Source organism: Microtus pennsylvanicus, chromosome 6, assembly GCF_037038515.1.
Source record: "Microtus pennsylvanicus isolate mMicPen1 chromosome 6, mMicPen1.hap1, whole genome shotgun sequence".
Lineage (NCBI taxonomy): Eukaryota > Metazoa > Chordata > Mammalia > Rodentia > Cricetidae > Microtus > Microtus pennsylvanicus.
Window position 1 is genome coordinate 3,945,580 of NC_134584.1, and position 7,517 is coordinate 3,953,096.

Genomic DNA, 7,517 nt, shown 5'->3' on the forward strand with positions numbered 1-7,517 from the left:
TTGATAACTACTTCTATTTACTTAGCAGTTATAGATCTATTTAGTTTGTTTATCTGGCCTTGATTTGATTTTGGTAAGTGATATTTATCCAGAAAATTGTCCATTTCCTGTAAATTTTCCAATTTTGTGGTGTACAGGTTTTTGAAGTATGTCCTGATGAGTCTCTGGATTTTCTCCATGTCTATTGTTATACCTCTCTTTTCATTTTTGATTTTTATTAATCTGGTTATTCTCTTTCTTCTTTTGGTTAGTGTGGATCAAGGGTTTTTTTGTTTATTTTCTCAAAGAACCAACTCTTTGTCTCATTGATTCTTCAAATTGTTTTCTTTGTTTCTGTTTTGTTGATTTCAGCTCTCAATTTGATTATTTCCTGTCACCTAGTCCTCCTGGGTGAATCTGCTTCTCTTTGTTCTAGAGCTTTCAGGTGTTCTGTTAACTCACTATTGCGGGATTTTCCCATCTTCTTTATGTAGGCACTTAGTGTTATAAATAAACATGTCTTATGAATTAAATGTAAATGTTTGTCACCTGAGGCCCAAAGCCACATCCAACAGAACAAAGTGCATTTGAGGCCTCTTTTCCTGGAGCCTTTCTCACAGTTCCCCAGGGCATTGCTCGCAATAAATCATTCTGGCCTCGTGCCCACAGGATCCTCAGAATCACAGACTTGGAAACACTGGCAGCCTCACCCATTCATAGAAATCGAAACTGAAAAGCCCTGTGCCTGGATTCAGCCCACCTAAGAGACACAGGAGCCTCAGGCTGCAGAGGGAAGGAAATCTTCAGAGCCTGAGGATGGGGCAGGGACTCAGCAGAACCTGGGCCTCAGAGCTGGATGGGTTCAAAGATTACTACTTCCAACCCAACATCAGCTTCCGTAATGATGTCAGAACTGTCATCAACACCATGTGTGTCTTCCTGAATGCGAGATGCTTCTGAGACATGGACTACCCTGTGAGGGTTTCCAAAGTGGTGGAGGTGAGCCCCCCTCAGCCTGAACTGACCCAGATGGGAGGAGAGGACCCTTGGGAGTCAGACTGCAGCCTTGATTCTGTCTCCTCACTTCTGATCAGAGCTGTGTAGTGGTTTCTGCCCTACGGTTCCACATCTGTGTTAGAAAAGAGCCTCAGCTAGTTTGTGTTCCACCCCCCCCCCCAAGGCCACATCCATTTCAGAATCAGGCAAACTGAGGCCAACCTTGGGGAAGTAGTTTTCTGGAGAGTGGTAGATCAGAGGAACCAACCTTCGCAATGCTGTGTGGCCTTTGGTTTGGTTACCGACCTTCTGTGTGTGCAGTGTTCTCTGCACACCTCCTGTGAGGGCACAGGATATGTAGACTAAGTCAAATGTGACATGGGACAGAACAGGACCCCATGTGTGGGTAACTGGATTGATGGGCCCTCACTGGGCTTGGGTCAGAGTCATCTGTCAAACCAAACTTCATGACAGTACCTAAGTCTCAGTCACTGTTAAAGCTGCAGAAATAATGTGGCTGGTGGTTTATTTCTAATTTTTACTTTTAAATTCTTGTGGATGTGTGCTGTGTGTGTTAGTGCCGTGCCCTCAGAGCTGAAGAGCGGGTGTCACATCCCTTTTAGCTGTAGTTACGTAGGCCTTCATGGGTGCTGGGCACTAAACTCAGGACATTTGTAAGAACAACAGGGTCTTTTAACTACTGAGCCACCTTTCTGTCCCCAGATATGTTTTTCATTATTATCATCATCATCATCATCTTGACTATGGTTTTCTTTCCCTCCTTTCCTACCTCCCCTCTGTCCTCCAAGTCCACTCCTCCACAGTTTCTCTACAGAAGAAGAAAGGCCTCCCATGGCTATTAGCTAGCCCAGGCATATCCTCCCCCTCACATAAGGCTGGATGAGGCAACCCAGTAGGGGTAACAGGGTCCCAAGAGCTGGCAAAAGAGTCAGAGACTGGCCCTGCTCCCACTGTTAGGAGTCCCATAAAGAGACCAAGCTACACAACCGCGTCATATAAGCAGAGGCCTAGGTCAGTCCCATGCAGCCTCCCTGGTTTTCAGCTCAGTCTCTCTGAGCCCGTATGAATCCTGGTTAGCTGATGCTGTAGGTTTCCTGGCAGTGTCCTTGACCCCTCCCCTTCTTATAATCCTTCCTTCTCTCTTCCACAGGATTCCCCAGTCTCCCCTTGATGTTTGGCTATGGGTCCCCAGAAGTGACATTTGTAATGACATTTGGCTGGTCCTCACATGTGTTGTGATTGTTCTCAGCATTTTATTTAGGGAGGCTTTCCTTAGTACGAGTTCTTTTTCTTCTTTATTTTATTGTTGTTTTATAGGTGTGGATTCATTTTTACTCTTTTTTTCTGTGGTTCTATGATTTTTATTTATGTTATTCTATATTACATAAGGCCAATTTGTTATAAATATGTGATGTTGTACAAACATATTCCCCCCAACTAACAATGCTAACAATGAAGTTCCTGGTAATACTTTCATATGTATATATTAATTATATATGTATATACTCTCTTCCCACCAACTACCATCCTATAATTTGCCCCAACAATCAGAGCATTCCCAGAGAGTGTCCTTCTGATTGCATGTCTCTTGTGTTCAGCTAGGTCTAGATTACACCTTAAGGAAATGTGCTACCCTTTCTACCGCCATTGCCATCCCTTGCCCCTCACTTCCTTTAGACCCCTCCGTCTTTCTCAGTCTTTCTCAGTCTCTCTCTCTCTCTCTCTCTCTCTCTCTCTCTCTCTCTCTCTCTCACAAACACACACACACACACACACACGCAGATATTTAACTCTAAACTCCAGAGATAAACACTGACGTCTGTCATTGTGAGTCTGACTTATCTCTCCTACCATGAGGAGATCCAGAACCATCTATTTTCCAACATAGATCCTGATTTCGCTCCTCAGCACAAGTCAGGCTTTCTCTATCCATCATCACGCTAACTGGTGGACCCTTAGACTGTTCAGCATCTGGACTCCTTGTTCCTAGTCTTACTCATTGTTGTCTTTCAGGGTGGCTCCTCGGGCAAAGGGAAAATGCTCACAGGCAGGTCAGATGCCAACCTCATGTTGTTCCTTAACAATCTCACCAGTATTGAGGATCAGTTAAAGCAATGAGGAGAATTCCTAAAAGAGATTGAGAAACAGTTGTGGCAGTTACAGGGGGAACAAAATTTCCCAGTGAAATCTGAGGTCCTCAGATCATGGAAGAACAACTCCCCTGGGATAATCTTGAAGCTGAGTTCCTCCGAGCTCCAGCAGGAGGTGGAGTTTGATGTTCTACTGGCCTATGATATCCTGGGTAAGCCAGTCAGAGCATCAGCTCATCCTTCTCAATTCCTTCATATTCTCTCTCTCTCTCTCTCTCTCTCTCTCTCTCTCTCTCTCTCTCTCTCTCTCTTCTCTCTCATATCATATGCAGATTCATTGTGGGGTAGATGTGATCATGAACCATGGCTAATACACGTTAGCAGCCATCCATCTTTTCTGAGTTCTGGTCTCTCTCTGACCTGTAACTACACATTAATCTTGACTGACTGGACAGAGCCCTGGGCACCCTCTTGTCGTCACCTCTTCAGCTCTGCAATTACAATCTTGTGCCACCACTCCTGGTATTTCCATGAGTCCTGGGCTTCCAACATGGGTCCTCATGATTGTGAGCCAATCACATTACTGACAATCTTGCCAACCCACACCTTCTATTCCTGAACTGAAAGTATTTATCATTTGAGAAATTCACCCAAACAGAGGATCGCTTTAGAGTTGAGCTGGGGAGAAGGGATTTAGAATTTTGGGAGTGGTGAATGAGAATCCATCAGAGAAGGACATTAAGTAGCAAGCTGTCTCACTGAGGGAATGAAGGCACCTTAGATGTCCCCTCAGTTTACCAGCGATATTTGTGGCTGACTGTGGATTTTATCTTTCTAAACATGAGGCAGAAGAGAACTCACTGAAATTTAACAACTGATACATCTTTTCCCAAGGGAAACCTCAGACAAGGCCAGAGGCCTAGTTGTCTGTGGGAGGGTTAGTGCAGCATGCATAACTTGTCAGAGGAGTGCTATCTGCCTCCAGAACCCTGGAAACCCAGCCATCACCACCCCAGCCTCCAACATGCACAGACTTGTTATTTTATGCATGAAATGACCCTCTACATTAAGATCATACACCAGGCCTGACACACAATGTATCTCCAAAATTAATAATTGCCTAGCTCTACCCAAAGACAACCAGGGACACCCCTGAAAGCACACTGGGGCTTGGGGAGTGTAGAAAATACTGGAGGCTTTATATTTGGGGAACACAGTACCCCCGGATGGCCACTGTGTGAACTGCTGCTGTTAACTTAAAGACAAGGTCACTGCTCTTGGCTTAGGAGAGCCATGGAAACAGTAGAGTCTCAGGCATCAGGGAATGAGAGGCCAGCCTGGGAGAAGGAGCAGCTGCATCATGTGGGAAGCTGCAAGGAGAGAAGGCCCATAGGGAATGATCCAGAAATAAACTGTAATACAGTTCCCCCAGAAACCTGTCTTGGTCATAGACTGCCCCAATCTCAGGCAGTTTTCTAGTAAGGAAGTAAGGCCACCTCAGAAGGACTCCTTAGAAATGGCAGTGTGGGTGACAGCCCAAGAGAGGACCCTGCCACAACCCTACCCAAGATGACATAGCCAATGAGCTCCACTCTGCTGGACCCTCAAGTTGAAAATAAACCTATGATTCAGTGAGTGATGGGGCATGTCCCCAACTCCATCGGCAGGTGACTTTGTCCTATGTCAGCATCAAAGCCTGATGGTGTGGCCTGCTGCAGCCACAGCCACAGCCACAGCCTGCTGCCTGCCTAATCCACTCAAATGTGCACATGCACCCACACAGAATTGTACACATACAGCTATCCCATAGCCTGCTGTCCATCTACAAGTTCATAGGACACACACACACACACACACACACACACACACACACGTTGCTCTTCTCAGAACTTAGACAAATAAAGTCATGTGATATTAAGTTAGGCACTACAGAAAATCATGCAGTGTAAACACACAGTGACTGGGGAGATAGCATAGTGGATAATGGCAATTTGAACACCATGAGGACCTGAGTTCAAATCCCCAACATCCACCTAACTTAGGAAGTGTTAGTCATGGACCTGTAACCCTAGCACTATGGGGGCAGAGACAGGAAAATCTCTGTGGCTTTCTGGATGCCAGCCCAGCTCCTTGCTCACAGAGAAAATAGGGATCAGGTGAGAAATTATAAAGGAAGACACCCAATGTCTCTACTACCTCCACTCAGACATGTATAATTTCCCAGACTCTGTAAGCCTGAGATGCACGATCTAAAATGCAGCAGAGCGCTCCACAGTAAATCTGGCATGAGCAGGAGCGCACACACACAACAAGCCCCATGCAGATAATACTGGGCACACAGAATCTGCTTGGCCATTATTAGATGACCGTGCAGCACTCTTGTGTGTGACCTCAGTGTGCTGTTTCCTCTCACCACTGTCTCCAGGCCTGTGAGGAAGGCACTATATTAGGAACAGTTGTGTGATTTTTAGGGCCACATGGGGTCTGCAGTCCTGAGGTGTGCTGAGGCACATAGATGTATGGGGAGTGATGCTTGCAGTGGTTAATCTCTGTCCTGTTCACAGAATCCCACAGCCTCTGATAAACCAAAGAACCTCAGAAAAGGGCTGTGGTGTTAAACTACATGAAGCGTCCTTTATAGGTGATGTCAACGTCTACAACAAGCCTGACCCCCAAGTCTACAGACGGCTCATCAGTGAGTGCCCCTCCCTGGGGAAGGAAGGCAAGTTCTCCACCTGCTTCACCGAGCTCCAGAGAAACTTCCCAAAGGACCATCCACCCAAGCTGAAGAATCTCGTCTACCTGGCCAAACACTTGTACCAACTGGTATGGCATCTAGTCCAGCCACTGTGGTTCCTGTTTATATATGAGTGAAAACTGGGCCAGAGAAAAGCAGGGATATTCTAGTTTGCTTTATATTGACAAGATATTTTATCACATGACCAAAAGTCTCTTGGTAAGGAAAGGTCTTTTAGGTTGCACTTCCCAGGAACAGTCCATCACTGAGGAAATCAGGGCAGTACTGAAGCAGAGATCATGGCTTGCTCTCCATGACTCATGCATCTGGCATCTATGTACACTCCAGGGTCACCTGCCCAGACATGGCACCAGTCACAGTGGGCCGTCCCTCTCTTGTTAATCATTGATCAATAAAATGCCCCACAGGGAAGTTTGATAGAAGCATTTTCTCATTTGTGAGCCCATCTTCTCAAGATGATTCTACCTTATGTCAGATTCACAAAAAGAAAAAAAAAGAAACACAAGGGGTGAGAAAATAGAAGATGAGAAAGAAAAGAGGGGAAAGAGAAGCAGAAGGGGAGGATTTGAGAGAAGAGAAAAGAAGGTAACAGAAGACAGCAAGGAAAGGTGATGCTGTAGGAGGGAGAAGGGAGGCAGAAGGGGAGCCGGAGGAAGGAGGACTTTCCATGCTTGTTCCAGTAGGTGTCTTATAGTCTACTAGTCTGGTAAACTTGTATTTTAGTAGAAAGTCTTCAAGGCTCTCAGAATACTTCTTGCTCTTCTTCCAAGATACAGGGTCCCTTGTGTATGTATTCCATTACAGAGTCACTGAGCAGTGTAACCAATGCTTTCCCTCGGAGCTTAAAAGTCCTGAAGCCAAACATAGGTCACATTGAAACAGTAACACTTGTTAAATCAAAATGAGGTCATGAATTAGAAAACAATGAAGTGTCTATGGGAGGGCTCAGAGACAAAAAAAGAGATGATGGAAGATATAATTATAATCCACAAAATTATTCTAAAGATTATTCATAAAAAGGCTTTATGATCATGTGCTCCATAGACTAGGGATTTATATTAGAGAGCACAAATTATTAGTCACACATTTTATCTCAGGCTGTAAATATTAAATATGTAAAATGGTAGTTCTTTTAGGCAGGGCCACATCATTTTATTCAGTTCTACTTTGGTCATTGGGCCAAACAATGGTCACGTAACAAAAGTTATGTGGTGTAACTATTGTAATTTGGTTTCATAATAAGGTCTGTTCTTTATCCAGATTCTTGATTCCTTAAAGAAATGGCTAGTCAGCACATTTAATAATCATCTAAAAGTGATTACCTCACTACTTATTTCTAATGTGAGCTATGGTCTAAGGGTGGGGGGAACTTTCATGTTCCTTTTTGTCCATCCTGTTCTGTGCTGGGACTACACCTGCTTTATAGTTTGTCAGTAAACTCAATTCTTACATGGATCCCTCTTCATTTGCAAGTTCACAATAAAATCCAGAGAAGCTGGAGGACACTCATTTACTCATCTATTTTCCTTCTCACTGACCAGTTAAGGCCCAGTCTTGAAGCAGTTGCAGGACTTGCTTTCTGGGCAGCAGAAGCAGGATTAGCTGTTCAAAGCAATTCTCAGCTACATAGTGTGAGATAAACAAAAGCTAAAAGGGCAGAAATAAATAATCAA

At 44.6% G+C, this 7,517-nt stretch overlaps 1 pseudogene; it reads left to right on the plus strand.

The window, feature by feature from the left end:
- The first annotated feature begins 795 nt into the window (after nucleotides 1–795).
- Nucleotides 796–6,749, plus strand: LOC142852734 (2'-5'-oligoadenylate synthase 1A-like; annotated as a pseudogene).
- The last annotated feature ends 768 nt before the right edge of the window (nucleotides 6,750–7,517 follow it).